The 14316-nt window shown below is 40.1% G+C and overlaps 1 long non-coding RNA gene across 3 annotated transcripts in view; it reads left to right on the top strand.

Moving 5' to 3' along the window:
- Nucleotides 1-14316, top strand: part of LOC121474546 — a 122805-nt gene that overhangs the window by 87691 nt on the left and 20798 nt on the right. For all 3 annotated transcript variants that reach the window (XR_005983430.1, XR_005983429.1, XR_005983428.1), the window contains one exon: nucleotides 11322-11439. This is a non-coding gene — a long non-coding RNA (uncharacterized LOC121474546). The remainder of the gene's footprint in view (nucleotides 1-11321; nucleotides 11440-14316) is intronic.

The following is a 14316-nucleotide window of genomic DNA, read 5'->3' as shown; positions in this document are numbered from 1 at the left end:
ATCATAGAAATAGAAAAAATGGCAAAGATTTCATGCTAATCTTCTATTTAAATCACATCTGGAAGAGATAGCTTATGTGTAAGTGAAAAGAAAATTAGTGCCTTTTTCCAATAAGTGCCAAGGTACACGAACCTTTTATTAGTAGTGAAGACCAGAGAAACAGAATAACCATAGCCAGCTTGATGACAGGTAACCAGCCCTGTGTAATTTGGCTTTCTTTGAATTTTCCTTTCATATAACTGCTTCTAAAAAGCACCCCAGCAACTGAGCAGCTAAATTGCCAGTCCCTTTCTTTCTTGGACAAGAATGACTTCTGATTCATGTGACAATCATGAATAATAAGGGAACACACTAAGCATACTTAACTCCCATGAGGGCACTTTATCAAATAGCTTTACAGGTCATGATTAAGTTGGGTCAAAGAACATTTTTTCTTGCTCTGCTCAGTGAACATTCAGTGGTATATGAGATACAGTTAGCTGATGGGCAGTGGAGCTTGTGTAATTCTCAGTGTTGACCCTAATATAATTTATATCTCCAAAAGTCCAGAACTCCCCTACTGACCGGAGTTCTTCAAAGACCTAAGTCACACTGGAAAACCTATGGTGTCTGATCCATCCAGTTAGGAGGTATGCATAAACGTCTCACATATGAATTCAAAGAAGCTTTGAAAAACTTCAGAATCTACACACACACACACACACACACACACACACACACAATCAAATGAGAAATACTGGTGTTGTATTAACATAATACTTACATGACTCACTGAAACTCCCTAATGAATTTTAAAACAGGAAGAGTGTTTGGACATAAAGCTAAAACTGGTCATGTTTATGAATATATTATCTGATTAATCCCAGAGTATTTAGGTGAAACTTCAGCCTGCTAATTAGTGGTGGGGCCCAGTTGGACTCAGCAGACTTTTTAGTTATGGGTACAGAAATGAACTTTGGATGATTCAAGCAGAAAAGAGATTTATTTAGAAGATACCGTTTAGCTCACAACACCTTCAGAAAGGCTGGAGAACTAGGATCAGAAAGGGTTGGAAGCAGGTGACACTGGGCAGCAGACATCACCATGCTTCCCAACCAGTCATGTGAGGTGGCATCTGGACTCTGTGGGATATGTGAAGCTCCCTTTTCCCTTGGAAAACTGGGTTTCAGTCTGGTCTTCCTCTGCCACCATCATGGTAAAGAAGCTCCAGGATCTCTGCTTGTCAGTGTCCTCATTTGAAATGTGACTGGGGAAACTGAGGTTACCAGGGGCTTGGGGAAGTATCTAGCTTTGTACAAAGGGACATTCTTTAAATACATAAAGGGTTTAGATGATGGGAGATCAAAACATTGACCAATGTCCACTGTATCAGGTGTCTTGTGTTATAGTTTGCCAGAGCATATTAAAGCCGTCTCCAGGGATACCTGGGTGGCTCAGTGGCTGAGCATCTGGCTTCAGATGTGTGTGATCCCAGGGGTGTGATCCCAGGGCCCTGGGATAGAATCCCGCATCAGGTTCCCCACAGGACCCTGCTTCTCCCTCTGCCTATGTCTCTGCTTCTCTCTGTGTCTCTCCTGAATAAATAAAAGCTTTAAAAAAAAAACTCACTCCATACTTTTATAATAGTTAATTCACCAAAACTTATTGTACCACTAGAGGGTCCTGAGTGTAAAACCACGACTTTGGTAATCTCTATCCTTCAGGATTTCACAGGTTGTCAAAGCTGTACAGATAAAATTATAATAAAAACAGGAAGAACATAGTAACCCACTGTCTTCGTCCATTTGGACTGCTTTAACAGAATACCACAGGCTGGATGGCTTATATAGCAAACACTCCATGGTACTGAAGGCTAGGAAGTTCAAGATCACGGTGACTGCATAATCGGTGTCTGGTGAGGGCCACTTCCAGGTTCACAGAGGACATCTTTTCCTCATCCTGTATGCTCATAATGCAAAAGGAGCCCAGGAACTCTCTGGGGATCTCTTTTATAAGGGTGCTAATCTCATTCATGAATGCTCCATCCTTATGACCTAATCATCTCTCAAAGACCGCATCCTCTGTCAATGTCATTGTAGTGGGGGTTAGGATTTAACATATGATTTGGGGATGGGGGGGACAAACATTTGGTCTATAGCATATTGATATGAGCAAATGTCTGAAGAAATTTGTCTCCAATGTAGTAAATAAACTATATTCTTCCTGCTACCCAGGAAATTAAATAATTCTAGAATAATTTAATGGGCTAAAGTAAATTATTTAGTTATTTGTCTGCTTGGTGGTAGTTTAGAAGTTTTCCTAACAAAAAGAAAACAAAACTAGAGGGACAGATTATATTATATCCTTACTGGAAATAAACTCATTTTTGTCTCCAGTAGGAATAAACTTCACTAATTTTTTTTCTTCTTGTCCAATGTACATTTAAAAAGCCAGAATACTGGCTTGTGCTGAATTTAACTTGGTTTAAAAATACTACAAGTTTGGGCTTGGTTAATTCTCATTATGAAGTTCAATAATAAAGGTAAAAAGCAACTCTCTTTTTTTTTCTGTACAAAAAATATAAAGTTTTTATCAGTTGTGGTCTTTGCGCAGACATGCTTATTAGGAATAATTTAGAAATAAGATGAGACATGTTTTTAATACACTGAAAGGAAAAACATTTTATTTACTTAAGACTGACCCATGGGAAAATTGTGAAAGGAAGTTTGTTTCTGGTGCCAGTGCCCAGCCACCCACCCTCACTTATAAGAGTTTTCACTCCCACCAGGCGCCACTTTCCAGTGCCCTGTGTTGTGGGCCTGACCACAGTAGCTCCAGCAGTCTCTCTCTTATGCAGTGTTTGCTGCTGTTGCTACCATCATTTTTATTTAACCAATTCCACATTATCTCTCCTGAGTTGGGCTTAAAGTGGCATTTAGCAGAACTGATAAACATAACAATTTTGTAATAAATACAAAGAGGGGACAGGGGGAAATTCTTAAGTAATTATGCTCAGTGCTCTTTCTTCTGTCTTCTGATAATAATAGTTACCATTCCTGAATGTTTTGACAGCTTGCAAAATCCTTTATGATTCTTATGCCAACCTCTATGGAAAAGAATTATCCTTGGTGTTCCCATCATACAGACTCATGAACATTACAGGGTTTCTTTAAAATCACATATTTGTTGCTGGGTTTTAAATGTTAAATCACAAAGTGGTGTATTTTCATTGAGGGATAATTTCATTTCTGAGAACTCTGGTGCTTTTCCTCAAATGTAAGATTATTCATGATAAGCTCTATAAGAGTCTGTATATTCTTTTTTCTTTCCCTGGTTTTTAAGTCTCTCCTTCATTTTTTACTTTCAGTATCTCTCTTCCCATTTACTTGCATTTTCTCTTATTTTATAATTGTTTTCCTTGGTATATATCATAGGATATGATGAGCCAGATTTGAAGTAGCTGTTGGCAGATCAATTTAGTTTTTATAAATAGGCAGTGCCCTGTATGTCCTGGATACAAAACAAAAACAAAAACAAAAACAAAACACACAAAAAAATCCACAAAACAAAGCAAAACAAAACAAAAATAACACAAGACAAAAAAAAAAAAATCCTAGCCTATGCAATAAGTACTAAGGAACAGGATGTATTACCAATTTCCTGGGCTGCTTTAATAAATTACTACAAATTGGGAGCTTGAAAACAACAGAAATTAATTCTCACAGTTTTGGAGGCTAGAAGTTTGAAATCAGGGTGTTATCAGGGCCATGCTCCCTCTGAAGGCTCTAGAGAAGTCTTTGCTTGCTTCTTCTTAGCATCTGGTGGTTGCTGGCAGTCCTTGGCATTCTTTGGCTTGTAGATGCATCCCTGCAGTCTCTGCCTCCATTGTCACATGGCCCTGTATGTGTCTGATCTGTGTCACCTCTCCTCTTGTAAGGACACCAGCCATTTTGGATTAAAGGCCCACTCTACTGCAGGAAGACCTCATTTTAACGTAACTAATTGTATCTGCAATTACATCTCTTTTCAAATAAGTTCTGAGATTCCAGAGGTTGGGACTTCACCATGTCTTTTTGGTGGGGTGGGTGGGGGACACACAATTTAACCCAGAACAGGCTGCTAGCAATTTAGTTAACCTTAGTTTTCCTTCTTATTCCTTAAGGCTTTGAGTGCATGTTGCCATTTTTTAAAAAAACACACTTATGAAAATTAGCCATAAAATACAATTATCTTTATATTGGAAAAAATAAGTGGGCTCTTGAAAAATTATTTAATTAGTATCTACTTATGCCTGGAGCTAGGTATTGTGGGGGAAGATACAAAGGAAATAAAATTGCATCAACATCACCGGGCAAGTGGTTAGAAATGCAGATTCTCAGGATTCACCTGAAGAATCAGAATCTGCATTTTAGCAGGCACCCGAGGGTGTAACAAAGATCACCCCACCACCACCCCTCACCACCAGGGCAGTGATTCTTAAACTCTGTTGCATATTAGAATCACCTGGGGATCTCTGAGATAATCCTAATGTTCAGGATGCACCCCATGCAAATTAAACAGAAATTTCTGGGACTAAGATCTAGGCAACAGTATTAAAAACCAAAACAAACTCATGTGGCTCCAATGTAAAGCCATAACATTGCTTCTCAAACTTTCAGGTATGTACAGATCACCTGGGGCTCTTGCTAAAATGCAGATTCTGATCCATTAGGTCTGGGGTAAAGCCTGAGAATCTGCATTTCCAACCAGCTACCAGATGATACTGGTACAATTTTATGTCTCTTGTTTCCTCAGCAGTGCTTAACTCCAGGTACAAGTATATGCTAATGAAATAAATAATTTTAAAGGCAAAATCATCTAATTACAGAATTAGTAAATATTTCAGATATGAAGGAAGAAATAATCTCTAGCACTGTTTAATTTGTAAGTACTTCAAAGAGATTTTTTTTCCCCCTTCAAACTTGAAGAAGGCAAAAACACTTCAAACAAGATATCTTTTGTTTTCTCAGGATTCTCTATGAGAAAATAGACTCAATAAAAGATAACAGCCTGGGTTGTTTTCCTGTTCCTCTTACACAGTTGCTTCGAGTTTCTTTATTAGGTTCCCTGGGTACAACACTCGGGGATCGTTCCCAGAGTGTATTAAGTTCCTGTGGAGTGATTATTTCATTACCACCCATGTACACAGACCAGTGGTTTGATAAACAATAGAGCACCTCAAACTCTTTTTTAAGGTTCATGGCACTAATGCACTGTTTTCTGTTTCATTGGAAATATATCCCAGATTTGTGTGAGAGATGCCATTTGGGATAAGAGCTATACAATTTCTCAGTCTCTGATCAAAGTTTAAAGCACTTGAGTTGATTAAAAAGAATACTTCTTTAAAACAGAATCCATTGCAGACAATCACAGACTTTGGCGGGGTATATTTGTTTTTAGACATTCTAGAGGTGAGAGCATAAATCTATAAAACTCTCCGTGGTGGTGATTTATTCTTACTTCCCTCACTCTCACCACTCCAAACCTTCAGGTCTCTTCCCGTTTCTTCCCTCCACCTTGTTTTAAAGGTGCTTCGGCCTTAAATCTGCCTTCCATCAGGGATTATGTGATTCATATAGTTTTATAAGGTATCCAAACTTGATCTAATACTAGTCTACTCAGCCTTGTGTGTTCAAATACAGTCCATGCTTTGTAGTCTCTTAGTTCTCCCCCTTCCTCTATATCTCCCTCCATCCCTGAAGGCATTCCTCTAAATTATTCTGTTTGGGTACTGACATCTGGTATTCTATTTGTTCTCGGTACTGAGCACAGAGCTTAAGTACACTGTGATGAATAAAACACACCACTCCCTGAAACCTTTCTGAGCTTTCCTTTTTACTGAACTCCACATGTACTTTGAGTGAGCACAATGTCATTTAGGATTAAATTGCTGTTTAATTTTTTCCTGTGAGTTATTTTTGAATTGCCAAGTAGTTCAAAGTCTTGTTGAGGATTTTGCATTGCATGGTATTTATGCAGAAAATGCATACCTGGACTCTGGGAAACGACAGGGGGAACCTGTCCTACCTTTTGGGGTCATGGGAGGCTCATTGGAGAAGACAATGTTTAAGTTGAGTAGGATGAGCGGGAGGTAGTCAGGTGAAGAATGGAAGTAGGGAAAGCACAGTAGAGTGTCAAGTCCTGTTTCATATTCAAGAAGTGGTATCCGCAAAGAGAAGAAAAAGCATGGTGTGTCCAAAAAGTTGCCTGAGTAGTTCAGAATCACCAAACATTAACTACGAGAGGGTAGACCTGAAAAAGGAGGTGTATCATAAGGAGGATACAGGGGACAATACAAATATAGCCTGAATGTCAAATTGTGCTCTAGACACAAAATTTTATGGCAAGTAAGAGTAAGAGTTTGCTGGTTTTTCCAGCAACTTGACACAGCTAATAAAATGTCATGAGATAGCCCAGAGACCAGGGAGAGTCATGGTGGTATTCAGAGCAGAGATTGAGTTGTGGGCTGATTTAGATAACCAGAGAGGAGAGCACAGCACTCTGGCCAGGAAGACAGCCAGAACAAAGAGAGCCAGGGGCCTGTGGTCATCTGGGCCTGCCTGGGACAGGGATTTCTGCTCAGAGGTAAATGACATACAGATTTGCCTAATGATACATTGTCGTGGCTGAAGCAGGAACAGAACCAGTGGCTGCTATTCAATTACTCATTTTCTAGAACACAAAATTATTTATTATGCCTGCATATCCCTTTTCTTGAGTCACTGAATACCTTTTCTCTATTTTTCATTAATAATCATCTAGTGCTGACATCAATTATATCCGTTTGCTGCCACATAGACCAAATACATTTTACTGAGAACGGTGAGTTATTTACTGAAATAACAATGATCTTCCTTCTCTGTCATCATCTATTTGGGTCTCAGAAATAGCATCATGATCATTATTCTTACTCTGATGATTTCTTTTAGATATTTTAAAAGTTCTTTTTATGTTCAAAGCCCTGTGTAAGTGCTTTATAAGTTGTAAGAGACACAAAGCATTTCTGTATGTGTAGCATCCTTTCCTTCTTCAGAAATAATCTCTCTCGGGTCTGTGTGTGTATATGTTTGGGGGACCAGTACTTCTTCATTTTAAGACCATGTAGTCCATTCTATGCTTCCACATAACCTGCCCCTCCTTCCCCATAGGATTTGCCATCTCGGTAGCCATGGTCTAGATGAATCCATAGTGACTGGTGGGCACATGTCCCAGATGGACTGAGCCATTTCAGGGCTTAGACTCTTGCCAGAGTGTTTGGAAAAGAAGTACTTTCCTTTTGGAGGGGTTCTTGGGTGTAGGAGCCACTTAAATCTGAAGCTGACCAGACCAACTGGCTATTACGAGACTTTCCTAACAGTGACGTCAACACATAGGAAAGCACACCCAAGAGAAGGAGTGGGAGCAACAGCATCTTCAAGACATTAAATTCTGAAGCCAGCCATTGCTGAAGGGAATATCCTGCTGGGCCTTTTGGTTATATGACCCAAGACATTGCTGTTTGTTCTTGTTCAGCTAGTTTGAGTTAGGCTTTTGTTCCTGGTCAGGGAAATAGTCATAGACTTTTTTTTTTTTTTTTAAATAAAAAGCTCCTGTTTTTAACCACCAGTATTTCCAAGGATGTTTGCTGGTGAAACGATGTGAGTAAATTTAAAATAGAATCCCTTTCTGCCTGCCCCCTGCTTCTGCCAGAATTCTTCTAGGACTCCCAGGAGTGATCAAGGGTTCGAGGCACTCTCTCAATCCACACCCCAACCGACACAGCATCCTGGCTCTTTTCATTTGAAACTGGTGAGCAAATCCTTTCCACCACCAGATGGGAAGCCTGCTGGTACCAAAAACAGTTTTGCTCAATTATATTCAGGGTTGAAATTGATGAAATGGCCCCCTCCGGTGGTTAGAGCAGCTGCTTTGTTCTCCTTGAAGAGGCTTCCTTAGGTAGGAGACCTAAAATAAATCTATTGGACTCAGAGTCCACGGTCTCCTAATACTTACCGTGTTGGTAAAAACTGTACAAACTAGGGGCACCTGGGTGGCTCGGTCAGTTAAGTGTCTGGCTTCAGCTGGGCTTGTGATCCGAGGGTCCTGGGATCCAGCCCCGCCTTGGGCTCCCTTGCTCAGCAGGGAGCCTGTTTCTCCCTCTCCCTCTGCTGCTCCCCCTGCTTGTGCTCTCTCACTCTCTCTGTCAAATAAATAAATAAACAAAATCTTTTAAACCAAACAAAAAACTGTACAGACTAGAAGGCAGTGACTAGAAGGCAGTGACAACTTAGGTGACCACCTGAGTTCAAGAAATCCCCAGTTTGAACAACTTCTAAATATAGGACAGAGTTCTTTATATCTTGGGGGTGTTAATTTTATACTCCTTCACAAGGGGAAGCTCATGAAGTAAGTTTTTCAGGAGTACACATGAAACAAGACAACCGTAACACAATAGACTAGCTAACCTAAGGTCGGTCTCTGTCCTGCAGAGGGCAAGATGAAAATGGAGGTACTATCACAGAAGATCAAAAAATGTAGGCTCCTTGAAGTCCTTACACATCTGGTCCAAATGCTTCCTGGCTTGTTTTTCAATCAGCTGATGTGAATGACAAGATATAAATAATCAGGCGACCAGCATGCCTTGCACTAGAGAGAGATGACCTTTCTGTTCACCGTACATCTATTCTAGTATTCTCTAGGGAAGCCACCTGGAATTAGAAGGGGTTGACCCTGGACATTAAAAATAACTCTCCTTCTTTTCCCTCTTAAATGAAATGGCACTTAGTGATTCTACAATTATTGAGATAATTTTAAAAAATATTTTCAGAAATAAAATAACCTTTCATTTTGGTGTCAGATTAGCAGGGCCCAACTCCTATAAAATTGGTTATTGGTTTGAAGAAGTGACTTTATGGATGTCACTGCAGTGCGAGTTCTTGATCTTTTACTCCCTTTCTGGTTCTAAAATTTTGATCGACATGTGTTGTTAATGGGGGAGATGCAACTCACTCCAAATAGGCACCATTCATCTTTCTCTTTTGGAAATGGTCCCCTGGCTTTGAGATATCTGATTCTCCAGATACATCTGTCTGCCCTCTGCTGGCCCTTCATCTTCGGCAAGCAGCTTAAACATCACTCACCCCAGTGCACTGTCCTGGGCTCTCTGCTCAATACACACCCTCCCTCTAGGTGAGTCCATCCAACCTCACAGCTCTACTTCACCATTCATCCTGAGTCCTGACCTCCAGCCCTACCCATAAAACTGACTTCCAAACATCTACCTTAATGTCCCATACAGACTCTAATATAGTACAACTCAACTTACTATGTTTCCTTCTACAACCTAGTTCCAGTTCATTTCATGGTATCAAAACCTGGGAAACATCCCAGAATTTTTCCTTTCCCCTCCTTCCTCAACCAATCAGTCACCGTATGCTCTGCTATCCATTCCTCTGATGTGTCTGGTGTTTGTCTTCTTACCATCCTCCCTGACAGTGTCTTAATTCAGGCATTTGCCATCTTTTACTTGCACTGCTGCAAGAAATACCACTTTCAACTCAACCTACATACTGTAGCCAGAGTGACTTTTCCAAAATGCAAATTAAATCATGTTTCTCTCCTCTTAACACCCTTCAAGGAGTTCCATTTCATACACATACATTTAAATTCCTTAATGTTTTATACAAGACCCTTCCCAACTGGCTAATGACTGCCTCTCTGTATTAGTTGTCTGTTGCCACAATAACACTGTATAACAACCACAAAATCTCAGAGACCTACTTAGGAAACATTTATTGCTCTCTCATCTGTGGGGGGTCTGCTGGGTCACTTTCTTTATCTTGGCTGGCCTTTACTGGTCTAGGGTGTACTTAGCTGGTATAACTGAGGCAGCTTGGCTGTGTTCCCTGTGTCCCTCGTCCTCCAGCAGGCTAGCCTGGGCATGATTTATGGGGATGAAAGAGGTGCAAGAAAGAGCACAAGCAGAAACATGCAAGGTTTCTTGAGGCCTAAGCTTGGATTTGGCACACTACCATGTCTGCTGAATTTTATTTGGCAATGGATGTTATAAGACTGGCCCAGATTCAGAGTTCAGAAAACAGATTCTGCATATTTAATGGGAGGGATGCAGGGTGGGGTGGGGAACTAGAGCCTTCATTGTACTCCTTATCTTTGTCTTCACCATCCTATGCCTCTGTTCTGACTGTACAGAATGGATAGGAGTCTTCTGAAAATGTCCAATTCTTTGTACTTCTGTTTTATTTAGCTCCTGCTATACCATCTGCCCAGAATCCCCCTCCTCCAGCCCTCAGGACTGGCCTCAGTGCACACTAGCTTGTCCTTCATGATATGGCTCTTTCTTGACTTCACTCTGCCTCCTCTGTGAACTCTGTCTATCCCTTACCAAACTCTACAGAAGACATTAACTTTTTGTCCTTATTTTCTTTATTCGCTTGTTTCCCTCTAGAGACTCCAAACCTATTCAAAGCAGAGCCCTTTCTTAATTACTTTTTTACCCTTCAGACTAGCATAGTCCTTGTCAAATATTAAGTGCTTTATAAGTCTTGGTTGATTAGCAGTTGGAAGTGTAGCAAGTATTTGAGTTATGGCGTGCCTGAGTGGCTCAGTTGGTTAAGCATCTGACTCTTGATCTCAGCTCAGGTCATGATCTTGGGGTCATGAGATTGAGCCTTGAGTCAGGCTCCACACTGGGCTTGAAGCCTGCTTAAGATTCTCTCTCCCTTCCCTTCTGTGCATGTGCACTTTCTCTCTCTCTCAAAAAAAAAAAAAAATATGAGTTACAAAATCTATTCACTTGTGTTTGGATCCCCTGCATTGCTAAAAAGAAGTAGTTCATGAAGATGATTGGTTTGGGAAATAACTTTTGGGTAGACATTTAAGAGAAAACTTTTTGGGGGGATAGTATATTTTTTAAGCTGAGAGGTGAAAATGAAAGGGCCAAAGACATTTCCAGCCTCTCTTCTCTAAAAATTCCCCCCAAATAAGGAAAATAAGAAAGAAAAGCACCCATACCATTTTAATGAAATTAGGTGATATTTAAGACCCCAGAGACAATAATGCAGTTGCAGCAATGACTAAGAACTCATCATAGAGGAGGAAGGCGAACCTGAGTGTCTGAAGCACCTGTGTGTAAGTACACAAAAGTCATTACAGGAATTATGGGCTTTAAGATAGCATGGAATGTAAAGTCTGGAAGATGAAAAGGAGATTGTTGGGAAATCTGGGCAAGGAATATTAAGTTCTCCCACCTTCCTGTGCTCACCCATCACAGTCAGATGACTGACTATATATCTTCCACCCCACAGGGGAGGTTTGTTGCCTGGAGAAACTGAGCCAAAGAGGTTTTGGACTTGGAGCTCTGGAAGAAGAAGAGTGGAATGCTCAGCTGAAAACAGGGAGTGTTGAAAGTCTGCATGTGGAATGGTGAGCCTCAGCGCCTTTTCCCCCATATAGCTCCAGAATGACAGTCAGGCTCATTTTTCTTTAGACAGGCTGAGGATCCTTCACTGGAGAACCTAGACTTCCTCAGAGGAAACATCTTGAGTTATGGACATTTGGGGCCCTGGGTACACAGGTGATTGAGTCCCCTGTGACTCTCCCACACTATGAACCTCTCCAAACCCCACTCATGTCCACGGAGCTTCCAGCAAGGTAAAGCTAGAGAAAGCCCAGAGTCCAAAACCTGAGGAAGGACTTACTCTACTCAGTATGCACACAGCCCTGGCATTGCAGTTGCCCAATTCTGGGTACCTGTGCACCCCTTTACATTTTGTGTCCCAAGCATGTCTCTCACCTTACTAACTCCTGGCTCTGGCTTCCAGTCAGCTTCATAAAGCTTCAATATTAAATATTCATGGACAACTAAGGATCTCCGGATATTTATTTATTTATTTATTTATTTATTTATTTATTTATTTATAGATTTAATTTATTTATTCATGAGAAACACAGAGAGAGGCAGAAACACAGGCAGAGGGAGAAGCAGGCTCCATGCAGGGAGCCCGATGTGGGTGGGACTCAATCCTAGGACTTCCCTGGGCCGAAGGAAGGTGCTCAACCACTGAGCCACCCAGGCGTCCCGGATCTCCAGATATTTAAAGAAAGCTTCTAATATCCAAGATAGACCCCATAACAAAGAGAAAAGAAAACAAAACCTCAGGCAGTGGAGACCATGCAAGGAGAATGAAAACACTTCATGGGAACTATAATTTTAACATCCTTAGAGAGAAAAGAAATGTTGCACCTACTTAAAAGAAAAAGAAGGTGACATAATGAAAAGAGAAAAATGAAGAGAATATAAACATGATCTTGGAAATTAAAAATATGATGGAAAATGAAAATGACTGGACAAGCTGGGAGATAAATATTGAAGCATACCCTGAAGAGGAGAACAATAAGGAAGAAATGATAAGAAAGTCAGAGTCAATCCAGAATATTCAATATCTAACTAATAAGGGTTCTAAATCCTTTCTAAGGAAAGGAAATTATCAAAAGTACAAGAAAATGTAGATGCCCAGGGTTGATCACTGGAGAGTTCTGATTCAGAAGGTCAGTAGGTTGAATTAATGGATTAATATTATATCTTTCCTCCAGCATCTTTAAAGCACACAGTATGAAACCCAGACAAAGCAGAATTCCAGAACCGATGAACCGACGTTTGATTTGAAATGTAGAGGTTGGTTGTGGGAAGAGGGTAGGGTGTAGGGACGGGGATAACTATGTTTTAAACTTATTTTGAAAGTGGAAAACAGCTACACATTAGTGTTCAGTGATTACAGGAAGTGGAGACAATGCAGCTGCTAAATGAGTCCCTTAAATATTGACATGACTGATTCTAGTGTGGCTTGTTTAGTAGGAAGTGGGAGAGAAAGCAAAAATAGACCAAAGCAAACATTTGCTCAAGATAAATGAAGAGAAATACATCCTCTCTGTGTTCCTCCTCCCCTATGAAAACATGGCCATAAGCTCCTGACAAGTTTGTTTTCCTCACATTTCTATTGTTATGGCCACGGTTGCGAGTTAGCACATTCTAACAATTTTTATTTGTGCTTGTCTGTCTGATAAAATGGTACATAAATATTTTATGCTTACATTGTCACAGCTCTTCAGGGATGAAGGTTAGTGCTCTCTTTCTTCACAGACTGGAATGAAGACGTATTCAGCAGTAGAGTCTCATTAAAATTATTTTCAAAACACAGTCTCAAGTGAGGGGTTCTAAAGGTTATGGAACTATCTATAGATTACTACAAAGGTTATGGAACTATATATAGATTACTACAAAGTTCATGGGAGAAAATGAGGCAACCGTTTAGGTAATTGAAAAAGATACCATTTTTTTTCTGAAGTTTTAGATAATTGAGGCAAAAGTCAATAAAGTCTGGGGTAATAGGATGAATGCTGATTCATCTACTGTGCCTTTTATGTGTAATGTGGGCACCTGGGGAGTTTAAAATTTCTGCGGAGAAATCTCAAAACAGAGAAATGGAGAGCACATGAAAGCGTTTTCTTCGGCCCCCCTTTTAATAAGTGAGGAAACCGTGCCATAACAACGGATTCACTCAAGCTATATGGAATGGTAGGTAAAAGATTTTTCTCAGTCAAGTAAATAATTCATGATATCTCATCTCTACTGATTGAGAATATATTTCTAGAGATATGTTAGGTAGAATTGTTGCAAGCACATTGAGAGAGGTCTACTCTTACTGTATTTGTCTATCCTCACTGTGCTGAACAGATGCATTTAGAATTAGATGGAATTTTTTAAATTAAAATTATAGGCATTCATTGAGTGAAATGATAAAAGTTCATATTCTCTCTTTTCATTTTTATTGAAACTACACTTTCCTTTAAGATTAGATACCTGAAAATGCTGTTATTACTATTTCTTTTTTTTAAAGATTTTTTAATTTATATATTCATGATAGACAGAGAGAGAGAGAGAGAGAGAGGCAGAGACATAGGCATTGGGAGAAGCAGGCTCCATGCCAGGAGCCCGACGTGGGACTCGATCCCGGGACTCCAGGACCATACACGCCCTGGCCCAAAGGCAGGCATTAAACCACTGAGTCACCCAGGGATCTCCTGTTATTACTATTTCTATTGAAGTACACAGTGGTACGCAGAAACACTCTGTAATGAATACATTCAGTGATAAATTCTGAGAACCTATTGGAAATACTGTCCTAATATGAAATCACATAACTTAAGCAAACTTTCAAATAAGCAATAGCTACAAGTTGACTCTTGAACAAGAGGGGGGTTAAGGGTGCAGAAGTGACCCCATGCAGTCAAAAATCCATG

The sequence above is a fragment of the Vulpes lagopus genome, chromosome 1 (genome assembly GCF_018345385.1).
Source record: "Vulpes lagopus strain Blue_001 chromosome 1, ASM1834538v1, whole genome shotgun sequence".
Taxonomy (NCBI): Eukaryota; Metazoa; Chordata; class Mammalia; order Carnivora; family Canidae; genus Vulpes; species Vulpes lagopus.
This window is presented reverse-complemented; position numbering and strand designations above follow the sequence as displayed.